Below are 15444 nucleotides of genomic sequence, written 5' to 3'. Positions count from 1 at the left end.
GAGGAAGAGGATGTGGGTGAAGCAGAAGGGGGCGCAAAAGCCTTAAAGGGCGATGAATACTCATCCAGGAGGAGGAGGAGGATCACTCCCCCGATAAAAGAGCGCCCTACAAAAACAATGAGTGATTACTCTCTCTATTTGGAAGGGAAGAGTCCAGATACTGAATCGGGTGGAGGTGGTTTCCCAAAGGCATCCCACGTCGATTATGAATCCAGTCGAAGCTATGTTGACATGACAAGCAGTCTGTTAACCTTGGATGCTCATACTGTTTACAACGGTGATTGCAGCGACGAGGTTGCAACGCCAGTAACAGCCTCCAGCAGTGGTGACGAAGCAAGTGGAGGAGGGGGCGTGCTTGGAGCAAGCGGAGTGGCGACAGGTTTCTACCATCCCCCTCCCCCCGAGTCGGTTGTGGCGGGTCGTGACGACCAAGTTGGAGTCTCTGCATCGACCCTCAGCAGAAGTGGTGACGACACAACACACTCGTTCCTCCCCTCCACTTCATCTGCTGCGTTTCCTTCTGTCCACCTCCCTATGTCTGGTGGCCTTCATACTTTCTCCTCCCTGCGATCTAATCTGAAACACAAGGGCCAGATACGAAGAAAGAGGTCCGATTCGGGTCACTCGGTGACGTTTGACCTCCCCGAGGATTGCGATAACTTGGGTGTATCTCGTGAGATACAGCAACGGTGTCGAGACGATGCGGAGCCCTTGACCAAGTGTATGAAGGAACAGACAAACAGATCGAAATTGTGTGAGGTCAAACCAGTGAACTTGTGCGAGGCTGTTAATGGTGAAGGTTACCATTTGGAGAACCTTGTCCCAGGGGCTTCCGGGAAGGAATATTCTGCACTAATAACAGGAGGGGAAGAGCTTGAAGATGTTTGTGATGGTCTTAATTACAGCGCTACAGACGTCGAGGCCTCCAGGAAAAGGGCGTTTAATGGTGTGAGCGTGGACCCGAATCCTCCCCATTCTATTAACTCCACTGTCTGTCATGAGGACGACGAAGGCGACCCTTCGTGGTTGCGGGACGAAACCCACGTCCATCACCTGACCTTTACCTGGCACCCGCCTCATTTGCAACTGAGCGACGACGACTTAGATAACGACAGCGACAGTAGAAATGGGCTAAGTGGATCCCATCCCATTTCTAGGAAATATTCGTCTCGCCATGGAAGTGAAGAGGCTCTCTCTCGTGATGAAGGATCTCGAGAGAACCTCTCGTCCGCCGCTTCACAAGCAGGATTTGATGATAATGACAAAAATGTTGTTATTCCCTACCTCACCTTGCCACCCTTAATCCCCCCTCAGCCACCATCCCCCATCCCTCCTCAACTACTGGCATCTTTAGCCTGGTCTTCAGGGGACAGTGAGGGGAGTCCTGGTTCTTCCACGAGAGAACCCGATTCAGGGTACTGGGGCAATGGCGAAGGGGGCACTGTAGTGGCAGGGAAAAAAGGTGTTAAGGTGGTCACCCACGGGAAAGAGTACTATCTACCATACGCCTACTTGCATCAGGGCAGACTCAAACTTCGCATCGTTAGAGGTATGTGATTTGTCAACAGTTAATTGTTAGTACCCATTTTGTGTGATGACATTTGATTGAAATAAAATAATTTAACTCAACAGAATAATAATGTTAATGTTTTTAGTTTATTAATTTATGACATCGAAGATAATAAATCACTGTTAAATAAGCATTATTTAATCAAGAATGACGTTAGAAATTCTGAAGGTCTGATTGAATTTTAATGTTTTATGAGAAAGACCAAAATAGTCAAAGCTTTTTATTTATAAATTTAATAGGATTTCGGAACCACATTTTCAGCATTAGAAAACTTTGCGATAAGAATAGCATTTTCATATAAACCGAGGTATATCGTAGGTTTTAAAAAAACAGTTGCAGTATAACGTAAGTGCATAAAGATAGTGTTTTAAAGTTAGGGAATCCAAAGGGTGCATATAAGCACTCTGCTCCTTACTTAAAGGTGTAACATGGTTCACTTCATTCGAGAATGCGGGGTATATGTATGTGTGTGTATATATATATATATATATATATATATATATATATATATATATATATACGTATGCGTATGTGAGGGTGTGTTTGCACACACACATATATATATGTATGTGTATATATATAGATATATATGTATGTATATATATATATGTATATATATATATATATATATATATATATATATATATTAATATTAAGTTGCAACCCCAGTTGGATAAACAGGATGCCACAAGCCCAAGGGCTCCAATAGGGAAAGCAGCCTATTTTGAAAATGAAATAGAAAAATAACGAATAAATTGTACATGAGAAATAATAAGAATTTAAATATGTCAGTCGCAGTGTTGAAATAAATCAGTCATATGTAAACCATGAAACTAGACAAGTCAGCCCGTTCAACAGAAAAGCGTTTGCAGAAATTTTGAAATTCTTAAGTGTATTATGTATGTACTGAAACGAGACAAAATAAGGGAAAGGAAAATCTAAGATAAGTTGTTTATTGTTTATAATTAGATTGATAATGACAAAAGAGAGAATAGTAATAATGAATTGGGTAATAAGAAAATTTTAATTCGGATTTTACTATACCTAAAGCCATATGAGTAATGATTAAAAATTAACTAGCATAGAATTAATATTTTTAATAATATTGCTCACTGGAAAGGGTTATTGTCCAACAGACCAATGCTTTATGATGAATTAATTGTCTGTGTGAATGAAATTGTTGATTTAGGTGAGCGAATTTGATCGACAGTATAAATATTTTAACTAGCTGTTGAAAGGGTTCATTAATGGATCTCAAATGAAGAATGTATATATTTATGCAATATGTTTGCGAGTTAGAAATTGTTATTATTAATAGGCGAAGAAAAAATGAAAATTATTATTTATTTTATCATATTGTGATGCAATGGAATTAACGTTTTCATTGATAGTTAATGACAAGACGATGATTAGTAGTAATGACGTAGTCGATTGATACTAGTAACCGGTGATAGAAATATTGTATCTGAAAAATCACAATTTATTTCTATTGTTACAATTTCTATCCTTGTCGCTGTTGGTGTCCAAGTTTGAATCAAGATAATGAGTTATATACGTTAAAGAAGATTTTGACAAATAATTCAAGGAGCTAGCGATTGAGAGGAAGTTTTGGACGTTAATACTATTAACATGATTTTAGCTTTACTGAGAGCCATATATATATATATATATATATATATATATATATATATATATATATATTTATATATATATATATATATATATATATATATATATATATATATTGTGTTTGTTTGCGTGTATTTATGAGAGAGAGAGAGAGAGAGAGAGAGAGAGAGAGAGAGAGAGAGAGAGAGAGAGAGAGAGAGAGAGAGAGAGAGAGAGAGAGCGTATAACCATGTAGTAAAAAAGTAGCTAAGACGAAAAGATAAAGATTTAGATTATTTTGCCCTTTGGAGAAAACGGGAGCCTTTAGGCTTATAAGGATAAAAGGCATGTAATTTAGAACGAGAGAGAGAGAGAGAGAGAGAGAGAGAGAGAGAGAGAGAGAGAGAGAGAGAGAGAGAGAGAGACCACACTGAGTAGCATAAACAAATAAACGATAGAGCCTGGGTATTTTAGAGGCATAGCCGATAGATGTGGTTCCTCCATATTGCGTATATTGAAGTCAACGTCATTATTATTATTATTATTATTATTATTATTATTATTATTATTATTATTTATCATCATCATCATCATCATCATTATTAGCTAAGTTCCAACCCTAGATGGAAAAGCAGTATGCTATATCCGCAAAGGTACCAACTGGGAAAAAATAGCCCAGTGAGAAAAGCAAATAAGGAAATAAAAAACTACAAGCGAAGTAATGAACAATTAAGATAATATATTTTAAGAACAGTAACATTAAATAATATATAAATTATAAAAAGACTTATATCAGCCTGTTCGTATCCTTTTGTGTATGTTAATGAAGCCGCTGCTACTACAAGTTTTATGCACGAGGATCATCAGAAATTAAAGGATGAACTTGGTTTTAACTACATCCTATTTTTGCTTGTATCGGTATGTTGCCGCTAACAGCTTATTAGCGATAGATACTGACAATTCTGTGTATGTATGTGTATGTTTTTATAAAGTTATACAACTAGACATGTATATGCTAGAGTATTAAAAGCTCATTCTCCCATGAATCGCCATAATTATGTTTTAATGTTGTTAGATACTATTTCCATTGTTCATTTGAATTTAGAGTTCTTTAAATTTTAAACATGTCTATGAAAATACTCTCTTAATAGCTCTATTTTTTCTCAGTAATCTAATTCTTGTAATCTTAGACGTCTTTGTAATTTTTATCTCATTTGAACTGTATATGAATCTGTTTCATTATCTCTAACTCTAAGCTTAGCATATTAATTTAGTGCATTGAGTCGCAAATTACTTTGTATGTAATTAGTGATATCAAGATCCAGTTCATTTCTCGTGTGTTGGTGTAGTTGTCCGATGAATCTCCCCATAAAAGTTCTAGGAAATAGAAAATTATCTTCTCATTAGTATATAAGTAGTATTTTGATGATATCACTTACCTAGCTTGATAATTTTGCAATAATCTCCCAAGTTGTTTATTAGTGCCACTTACAATTTGCTTTTTTTTCAGCAGTCCCTCAATCTTAAGTGGCACTCTATCATATATGTATATCATATTGTTTCTAAAAATAAGAACTTGGTCCGAAAGTCTAATTTCCCGATTCATCAAGAATCTATGTGATTTTATCTACTACAATTTGTCTACATAACTTCTTCCACAGCAATTTATCTAACGGAATTCATCTATTTATACAATTCTTCTACAGATATACTTTTTCCAAGTGATTCAATATATCTCCCAACTAGAGTAAGATGCAGATAAAGATGTTATCACTAAACAAACATCTATAAACGTATTTTTTGGGCTCAAGCCATGTCGTCCTGATGGAAGTTCCTATAGGGTAGCTTCCTAGGGTATATTACAACTACGGCGATATTCCCAGAGAATTTACCTTAAGGTACCCAGAATTCTAACTCCTGGAGTGAATATCCCTAATGAAAGTACCAGGGATATCGCGAAATATCAGAGGACGTATTCTTGACACGCCACATGGCAATCTGCACCCCGAACAGAGATAACACTTCGAAGGGGTCAATTGGCAAGAAAACGAAAACGAGAAAGAAAAAGGAGAGCCGTTCGCAAGGCTCTCTCTTCTCCCGTTTCGTAAGCGTGCATTGCACCGATTCTGGCGCCATCTGTATTCCTTTTTGCGTAGCTTAACAACTCTGTGTTTTTTCCTGTGTTTCTCGCAAAATCTTGGATTTAATCGCTTTATTATGCTTTCTCCAACTTCGTCTGCCTCTGATAATTTGAGTATTATTTCTTTTATGTATAAATGTAGGCTCTTGGTAATTTTTAAAGTGATTGATAGTAATAATCTTTGTTACTAGAGCCGTTGCCTACCGGAGGCGTCCTGGACGCTGTCGCTCGCTAGGTATGAGTTTTAGTTAGCCAGAGCGGCGTTCCCGGCTGTTTTGCTTTAATAATTTTAGCTATTTAGCGTTACATAGGATTTCCTTATTCGTGCTTTTAGTATTGTTTGTTTTGGCGAAGTATTCGCCAATTCTGGCCTACGCTAGACCATGTAGCCTAGTCGTTTGGCCCTAGTACTTTCCTGCATGATTTTTGGATTTCCGAGTGTTTTAAAATTTTATTGAAGCTTTAGGCAGTTTTATACATGTAAGATTATATTGATTATTTCCAAGATAGTATACGAGTGAGTTTCGGTGATTTAGGTAATCGATTCTCTTGGTGCCTAGGCTAAGTTGCCTATGGAGCCTTAGTATACTTTCTCATACTCCCCGGTTGCTTTCTTTTCTTCGGAGAAGGTATGCAATCCCTTTCCCTCTGTTTAAGCCTTGGGCTTAACCCTAGTGGTTTATCTGAATTAACTTTCGATACAACTATATTGGGGTGTTACTGTACCTTCCTGTTCCAGTAAGTCTGGCTTCAGAGAGGGGCAGAACATCAGAGAGTTTAGTCTGAGTCTGTGTTTGTCTGGCTTGGGGTAGAGTCTCCCTCGCTAGTCTGACGCAGACATAGGAGGCTTAACCTCCTTGGGTCACTCCCGAAGGTTTCTGTACGAGATGATTCCTTCTTTTGTGATCTAGCAGACTAGTCCTTGTTGCTGTTCTCGGTGGGAGGATAAGATCCTTTCCCCGGGAGTAGCAACACCTTCCTTGCTTTGGTTCAGTGGGGGTTGGCAAGTATTGCTGGCCTCCCTCCTTGGATCTCCCTTAGGCTAAGATGAGTTTTCTTGGCTGCGGGTGATTCTTTACTAAAGCAAGGTTGGTAGGACCCTCTTTGTCCCTTCCCCCTCTATCTCTGTAATGGCCTAGCCATTACAGTACTGTACGTTATTCTACATCTGGACCTAGTATAGATTAGGATGTGGAATTGACTCGGTCCCTTGCCGGGGCCGGCAGAGTGTGCCGGCCGGCAAAGGTCTTCCGCTTTGAGTGCTGCCCGGACCTCCCTTGGTCCCTCTTCCATGTCTGTCTGTAGAGCCAGACGGCATTGGTCAGGAAGCCTGAATTAGATTCTCCCCTTCCTTATATGCACTCTTCCGGATTGCCGGGCTTTGAGGTAGTACACTCTCTTATCCTGGCATCCATTCTGTTTTCTTCTAGTGCTGTACCCGACCCGGCTGCCGTCCTATGTGGCTGGCAGCTGGGCAGTCGGAGTTCTCTGGTTCTTTTGCTGCTGGCCGGCATCGGTTGTTTACCTTTGCCGGCCGGCTATTGTCACGCCCTTGTCTGCCGGTCGCTACGAGCGGTGGCCGGCAGCCGGGTGCTACCTTGTGTAGTTGCCGGCCGGCCGACATTGGCTGTTGCCGGCCGACATTGGCTGTTGCCGGCCGGCAGTTACTGCCGGCCAGCACATGCATTTGAACCAGCGTTCTGCCGCCTTATAGCTGTTAAGTAGTATACTTTAAAGCTAGTTATTGTGTGTGACGGCCGGCAAGTGCCGGCCGGCGCATTACCTTCTATACTGTACCAGTATTCTTCAGTATAGCATATACTGTAGGGAGAAAACTATAGTATAGTATTGGTACAACACTGTGTTTTCTAACACTTTTGTGTTGTCTTGCACAGCCCTTTGGTGTTGCCTTACAGATAAGAAAGTGAGTTCTTTCTTGTCTATTATCCGGTATTTTAAAATCATATCTTAGGTGTGAGCTCCACCTGTTTCCTCTGGAAATTTTTCATTGGTTACTCTAGGACAGATTAACCATACGATTTTATTATCTGGAAGGCTGCAACAATTGGTTGTGCGGGAAACACAAGTGTGTGTCTTTCCTTTCTGATTTTTTATGCTAATCTGTGCATATCCAGTGATACGTAGTTCACTTGATACTCATGGAAATTTCTTCTCTTTACAGGAGGACCATCCGAAGTGCGGAAGTGCTTTCTGCAACGTCCGCAGTAAGAACTTCTGCGGACACGAGTTATGTTGGAGGCACGCAGCATGCGCTGTCTCCAAGGGTGATCTCCGGTATTGGGACCCTCAGGTATGAACCGTGTGCTCTAACCTGATTACTGAGGCTTTTGATTCCCCTAGGACGGCGGAATCATGGGATATAGCAAGGGAGAAGCTTCGTACCTGGGTAAGGGGCTTCCAGAAGAACACCTCTGGACCTTATCTTCCAAGTGAGAAGATGAGGGCTTACCTTTTCCCTAGGGCATCAGCTGATGCAGTGATTCCCCAGCCTCAAGAGGAGATCCCCCTAGTTCAGATCCCGGTGGATGCTGAAGTCGCGGTCGCCTTGCAAGACATCCAGTTGGACGACAGGATGTCAGACGTGTCAGAGCGTCTGGAGGAAGACCTCCTGGCAGAAGGCCAGGATGAAGATCAAGCCCCAGACATTGTAGAGGAAGAGGCCGACGAGGTGTCGGCTGCTCCGGTTCAGATCCCTGAACCTATTCCCTCAACATCGTCCGCTCTCCCAGTAGAGCTGGGACAGGCCCTCTCCTCCATTGTTGGAATGATCCAACAAATGCAGAAGGAGAATAATGAGAAGGCGGCTGCAATGGATCTGCAGATGCAGAAACTTGCAGCATCACGTGGGCCCCAGAAAAGGCTCAATGTGAAAGACCTTCCCTTGTGCTCAGATGCTAACCCGTGGAGATATGCTGAGCACATGCCGATGACGATTGGGAAGATCGTCATGTCGGATAAGTTGGGTTCAGTTCCCCTAGAGGAGGTGGAATTCTGGCCCAGCAAAGGGTCATATCCGGACTGTTATGTGCGGTTGAGGAAGGAACCAACTTCAAAGGAGGAGACAGAGCCGAAGGAGGTCATAGTGATGGACCATGCTAAGGCTCAAGCTTTGTTTTCATCTTCGATGAAAGAGAGGGGCTTCACGAACTCAAAGGTGGCTGCATTGAGTAAGAAGCTCCCTTCCTTTGTGTCCTCTCCTGCTAGAGCCTTCCCCTTTTTGCAGAAAGGGTTTGCGGCTGTGTTAAAAGCAGTCGAGGCTGGCAAGCCTTGCCCCTCCTTGGAGGAGTGTAAACCCTTGTCGCTGGCCCTACCTATGGACCACAAGGACTGGAAGGACGTCCATCTTACCTTCTCAGTCGGGAAGTTGGAGGCTGATATTGCCGGACGTCAGTTCGGTGAGAACCTCCCTAAGCTGTCTGACTTTCTTTTGCGGAGAGAGCTCGAGACAAAAGAAAGACTGGCTGCCTCAGTGTCTCTTCAGACCACTCTTGAGACGATGGCAAGTGACCCCAAGGTCCATGAAATGTTCGTCACTGTGGCCAGATGGATCTTTACAGCTTCGTCAGGGCGAGGAGAGCTTGTAGGGAGTTCGTGTTCACCTCGGCTACGGTGAGGCACGAGCCAAGGAAACTAATCTCCTCCAACATTTGGGGCAAAGACCTTTTCCCTAGCGAATCGGTCAAAGAAGTTGTTGATAAGGCCGCCACGGAGAATAGAAACCTTCTCCAGAAGTGGGGCCTGTCTATCAAGAAAAAGTCTTCCCCGGATGAGGGTCCCCAACCTAAGAGGAAGACTAAGAGGACTAGGCTACCATCTCGGCCAGCCAAGCCATTTAGACAGCAACAGCAACAGCAATTGCCGATGCCTTCAGTGCCCCAGATTGTGGCACAAACCCCGACCACATTCCAGTGGGTACCCCAGGCCGTGTCGACACAGTCCCCGGCATTCGACCCAACGTTCGAAGGGCAGTCAACTTCCTTTCGAGCAAAGCCTAGAGGAGCAGCCAGAGGCTCATCTAGGCGCCCCTCAAGGGAAAGGGGATTCAGGGGTGGTCGCGGTCAGGGAGGCAAGACCTCAGGACAGCAGTCCAAGTGAGATGATACCGGTAGGAGGGAGACTTCAAAGTTTTCGGGATCGGTGGACCTTCGATCCCTGGGCCCACAGCCTACTCAAGAATGGACTGGGCTGGAGCTGGTACAGCACTCCACCCCCGTGCCCTCGGTTTTTCCAACACTCCACCCCCGTTCTGGAGGAGTACATCCAAGAACTGTTGGAGAAAAAAGTGATCCGAAGGGTGAAGTCCATCAAATTCCAAGGGAGGCTGTTTTGTGTTCCCAAGAAAGACTCAGAAAAACTCAGAGTCATTCTGGACTTGTCGCCACTCAACAAGTTCATAGTGAACTGCAAGTTCAAAATGCTAACACTGCAACACATAAGGACCTTACTGCCCAAGAGGGCATATACCGTCTCCATAGACTTGTCAGACGCTTATTGGCACGTTCCAATCAACCGTCGACTCTCCCCCTACCTAGGGTTCAAGCTACAACGAAGACTATACGCCTTCAGAGCCATGCCATTCGGGCTAAATATAGCTCCAAGGATCTTCACGAAGCTTGCGAGCGTAGCTCTCAAACAATTACGCCTAAAGGGAATTCAGGTGGTAGATTACCTGGACGACTGGCTGGTGTGGGCAGCATCCAAGACAGAATGCTTGCAAGCTTCCCTGCAGGTGATCCAGTTCCTAGAGTATCTAGGCTTCAAGATCAACAGAAAAAAAGTCTCGACTTTCTCCATCTCAAAAGTTCCAGTGGTTGGGAATCCACTGGGACCTAATGTCACACCAATTCTCCATCCCGGCGAAGAAAAGGAAGGAGATAGCTGGTTCTGTCAAGAGACTTCTAGATTCCGAAAGGATATCAAGACGCAAACAGGAGAGAGTACTGGGTTCTCTCCAGTTTGCTTCGGTAACAGACCCGGTGCTAAGAGCACAGCTAAAGGATGCAACCGGAGTTTGGAGAAGTTATGCATCAAACGCACGAAGGGATGTGAGAAGACCAGTTCCGCTTCGTCTACATACTCTTCTCAGGCCTTGGTCCCAACCCAGACATCTAAAGAAGTCGGTACTTCTTCAGCCACCTCCCCCGTCGGTGACGATTCACACAGACGCCTCGAAGGAGGGGTGGGGAGGTCACTCTCATCGGAAAAAGGCCCAAGGGACTTGGTCCAATCTATTCAAGACCTTTCACATAAACTTTCTAGAGGCTATGGCAGTGCTCCTTACCTTAAAGAAAGTCTCCCCGTGTCACTCGATCCACATAAGGTTGGTGCTGGACAGCGAGGTAGTTGTGAGATGCTTGAATCGACAAGGATCAAGGTCGCCACCTCTCAACCAGGTGATGTTGGCCATCTTCCGATTGGCGGAAAAGAAGAAGTGGTGGTACCTGTCGGCAGTTCACCTTCAAGGAGTCCGCAATGTGACAGCGGACGCTCTATCCAGGTTCACACCGATAGAGTCGGAATGGTCCCTAGACGCAGGATCGTTCTCCTTCATCTTGAGTCAAGTCCCAGAACTGCAGATAGACCTCTTTGCGACGAAAGACAACAAGAAGTTGCCCCTGTACGTGTCCCCGTACGAGGACCCCTTGGCGGAAGCAGTGGACGCGATGTCCCTCGACTGGAACAGATGGTCCAGGATTTATCTGTTCCCTCCTCACAACCTTCTGTTGAGGGTCCTCAACAAATGAGATCCTTCAAGGGAGTAGCGACAATAGTGGCCCACAAGTGGCCGAACAGCGTGTGGTTCCCCCTGGCATTAGAACTACGGTTGAAGTTTCTACCGCTACCAGATCCAGTTCTGACCCAGCGAGTCCAGAAGTCGACTGTTTGCGCTTCATTACAGAAAACCCGGACCCTGCAGCTCATGATTTTCTCTCCCTAGCGGTGAGAAAGCATTTCGGGATTTCGAAAGCCAGCATAGACTTCCTAGAGGAATTTAAGTGCAAATCTACTAGAAGGCAATATGAGTCATCTTGGAGAAAATGGGTGGCCTTTGTCAAGGCGAAGAATCCGCAGGAGATCTCGACGGACTTCTGCTTATCTTTCTTCATCCACCTCCATGGTCAAGGGTAGGCAGCTAACGCGATTTCAACGTGTAAGTCTGCTTTGACAAGACCCATTCTATATGCCTTCCAGGTCGACCTCGCTAACGAGATCTTTAATAAAGTTCCGAAAGCCTGCGCTAGGCTCAGACCTTCAGCACCTCCAAAGCCCATTTCATGGTCTTTAGATAAAGTTCTTCATTTCGCTTCACTGATGAACAATGAGGAGTGTGCGTTAAAGGATTTAACCCAAAAAGTTATTTTCCTATTTGCACTCGCGTCCGGGGCCAGGGTTAGTGAGATTGTAGCCCTCTCGAGAGAGGAAGGTCGTGTTCAGTTCCTGGATGGGGGAGAACTGAACCTGTTTCCGGATCCTACGTTTCTCGCCAAGAACGAGTTACCCACCAACAGGTGGGGTCCCTGGAGAATCTGCCCTCTGCAAGAAGATGCATCTCTGTCCAGTAGAATGCCTAAAGGTCTATCTTCGTAGAACTTCAGACTTCAAGGGTGGTCAACTATTCAGGGGAGAAACGTCAGGCTCAATTTTATCACTGAAACAACTCAGGGCGAAAATCACATATTTTATTCGCAGAGCGGATCCTGACAGTACACCCGCAGGTCACGATCCGAGGAAAGTTGCCTCATCCTTAAATTTCTTTAATTGTATGGATTTTGAACATCTTCGTTCATACACTGGCTGGAAGTCTTCCAGAGTGTTCTTTCGTCACTATGCGAAGCAAGTGGAGCAACTAAAGAGATCTGTGGTAGCAGTGGGTTGCGTCGTTAACCCTGCTGTTTAACTCTGCGAGGAACAGTGGTTTTAATTGGGACGATTAATTCCAGGGTGAGTGTGTAGTTACATACTGTGCTACAAACTAAGTGAGGGCACCGGGTTGCCCACGTTGACTGTTCCACTTCCAAAGGTGAACCTAGCATAAGTGCAGACATGTGTGCTGAGCGTTTCTAACGCTAATGTGACTGATTAGTAATACAGACTTTTATGACTTTGATACCTCTGTATGTTAAAAGTGGCACTAATGTTTTTCTTTCAGATAAACAAGTTTCTGTTTACTATCATACTTATGCTTAAAGTTTTGGTTATCCTCCTCTTATATATATATATATATATATATATATATATATATATATATATATATATATATATATATATATATATATAATTGTTGTTAACCTGTCTATTTATTGTCTGTCAATAAACTTGTTCTTGAGAACCTTGCGTCTCCTTCACCTGTGTCAATTTATTGGTATAATTGAGCATTCATTCTATGTATATTTATCTGGGATAATTCTAATAGATTGTTCCTTTATGCAAGCTAATGTTGCATTGGTTTATGCTTTCCCTTAGCGGGAGGACTCCATCCCATAAGGGGACGGTGGCGGATTTACAAGTTTCCTCTATGCGGATATAAACCTTTGTCCAATATAAGTATTGAGTGGAGAACTGGTCGATATTTCATATTGACGCAGTGGTTCTTTACAAACTATGCTTTACTTAATATAGGGTGAGACCACTATATTGGCTTGCCTGGTATTCATACATAGGTATATGTACTCTTCGAGACTTTTCCAGAGTCTAGTAGGACTCTTCCCTGTAGGGGGCAGGAAGCTCTAACATGGTTTATGGTTAGTTGAAAAGATGTATAACAGTAACATCTTAGGTCTCTAGGTCTAGTCGACCGGGGAAATACCTCCGGGGAGTACGGCACGTTCTGAGAATCCACGGATACAGTAATGCTCTGGTATACTTCCATCAGGACGACATGGCTTGAGCCCAAAAGACGGATTTTGAGCGAAGCGAAAAATCTATTTTTGGGTGAGATGGCCATGTCGTCCTGATGGACCCGCCCTTCCCTTTCTATGAAAGGGCTGTAGGACCCCTCCCTACATACAGTATCTGTAGCACCTCGTGTATCGCTACAAGGAATACAGATGGCGCCAGAATCGGCGCAATGCACGCTTACGAAACGGGAGAAGAGAGAACCTTGCGAACGGCTCTCCTTTTTCTTTCTCCAATATAAGTATTGAGTGGAGAACTGGTCGATATTTCATATTGACGCAGTGGTTCTTTACAAACTATGCTTTACTTAATATAGGGTGAGACCACTATATTGGCTTGCCTGGTATTCATACATAGGTATATGTACTCTTCGAGACTTTTCCAGAGTCTAGTAGGACTCTTCCCTGTAGGGGGCAGGAAGCTCTAACATGGTTTATGGTTAGTTGAAAAGATGTATAACAGTAACATCTTAGGTCTCTAGGTCTAGTCGACCGGGGAAATACCTCCGGGGAGTACGGCACGTTCTGAGAATCCACGGATACAGTAATGCTCTGGTATACTTCCATCAGGACGACATGGCTTGAGCCCAAAAAACGGATTTTGAGCGAAGCGAAAAATCTATTTTTGGGTGAGATAGCCATGTCGTCCTGATGGACCCGCCCTTCCCTTTCTATGAAAGGGCTGTAGGACCCCTCCCTACATACAGTATCTGTAGCACCTCGTGTATCGCTACAAGGAATACAGATGGCGCCAGAATCGGCGCAATGCACGCTTACGAAACGGGAGAAGAGAGAGCCTTGCGAACGGCTCTCCTTTTTCTTTCTCGTTTTCGTTTTCTTGCCAATTGACCCCTTCGAAGTGTTATCTCTGTTTGGGGTGCAGATTGCCATGTGGCGTGTCAAGAATACGTCCTCTGATATTTCGCGATATCCCTGGTACTTTCATTAGGGATATTCGCTCCAGGAGTTAGAATTCTGGGTACCTTAAGGTAAATTCTCTGGGAATATCGCCGTAGTTGTAATATACCCTAGGAAGCTACCCTATAGGAACTTCCATCAGGACGACATGGCCATCTCACCCAAAAATAGATTTTTCGCTTCGCTCAAAATCCGTTTATCTTATTGACAAAACTACCAATTCTCTCTGCAAAATAGAGAGAAATACAGAGAGAACTGTTATCACTTAACAAACATCTATAAACTTCTTTTTCTTATTGACGGAACTACCAATTCTCTCTCGAAAGTAGGGAGAAATAAAGAGGGAACTGTTATCACTAAACAAACTTCTATGAACTTCTTTTCCTTATTGACAAAACTGCCCATTCTCTTTCCAAAGTAGGGAGAAATACAGAGAACTGTTATCACTAAACAAACACTTATGAATTTAATTTTCTTATAGACAAAGCTACCAATTCTCTCTCGAAAGTAGAGAGAAATACAGAGAGAACTGTTATCAATAAACAAACACTTATGAACTTCTTTTTCTTATTGACAAAACTACCAATTCACTACGAATTAGAGAGAAATACAGAGAGAACTGATATCACTAAACAAATTTCTATGGACTCCTTTTACTTATCGACAAAACCACAAATTCTCTCTTCAAAGTACAGAGAAAAGAGAGAAACAAACACCTATGAAATTCTTTTTCTTATTGACAAAACTACCAATTCACTACGAATTAGAGAGAAATACAGAGAGAATTGTTATCACCAAACAAACACCTATTAACTTCTTTTTCCTATTAATAAAACTACCAATTCTTTCTCCAATCTAGAGAGAGATACAGAGAGAACTGTTATCATTTAGCGAGTCGCCAAAACTACCATTTTTTTTTTCTATAAAGAAGAGTAAGTATTGATGACAGCACCCTCTAATTTAGGTCAAGGTGGTTAAATCTTTTATTAGATAATGACAATGGAGCCAAAACGTACTGGAAGAGTCGTAAATAAGATATATATAATAATTCTCTAACATCGTAGAAGAATTATTTCCTTAGATAAATTGTTATATATGAATTGTATATGTAAACAAATTATTGTAGGCAAATTGTTTTTGACAAATAAACTGGATACTATTCACCGAGATTTTATTGCTGTGGATTATTTTTATTTATAGGTTGCTCTCTTCAGTGTTCCATAGAGAACATTTATTTTTCTCGTTGTATCAGAATAATGGTGATGCTCCTGTTTTTTTTTTTTCTTCTGAAG

At 42.8% G+C, this 15444-nt stretch overlaps 1 protein-coding gene across 1 annotated transcript in view; it reads left to right on the top strand.

The window, feature by feature from the left end:
* Positions 1-1416: 1416 nt before the first annotated feature.
* Positions 1417-15444, top strand: part of LOC137657923 (uncharacterized) — a 487878-nt gene continuing 473850 nt past the window's right edge. The window contains exon 1 of the mRNA XM_068392606.1: positions 1417-1549. The gene's annotated coding sequence lies outside the window, so the exon portion shown is untranslated. The remainder of the gene's footprint in view (positions 1550-15444) is intronic.

This window comes from Palaemon carinicauda, chromosome 18 (assembly GCF_036898095.1).
Source record: "Palaemon carinicauda isolate YSFRI2023 chromosome 18, ASM3689809v2, whole genome shotgun sequence".
Taxonomy (NCBI): domain Eukaryota; kingdom Metazoa; phylum Arthropoda; class Malacostraca; order Decapoda; family Palaemonidae; genus Palaemon; species Palaemon carinicauda.
Note: the sequence above shows the minus strand (reverse complement) of the source record. Positions and strands in the feature narration are given on the sequence as shown.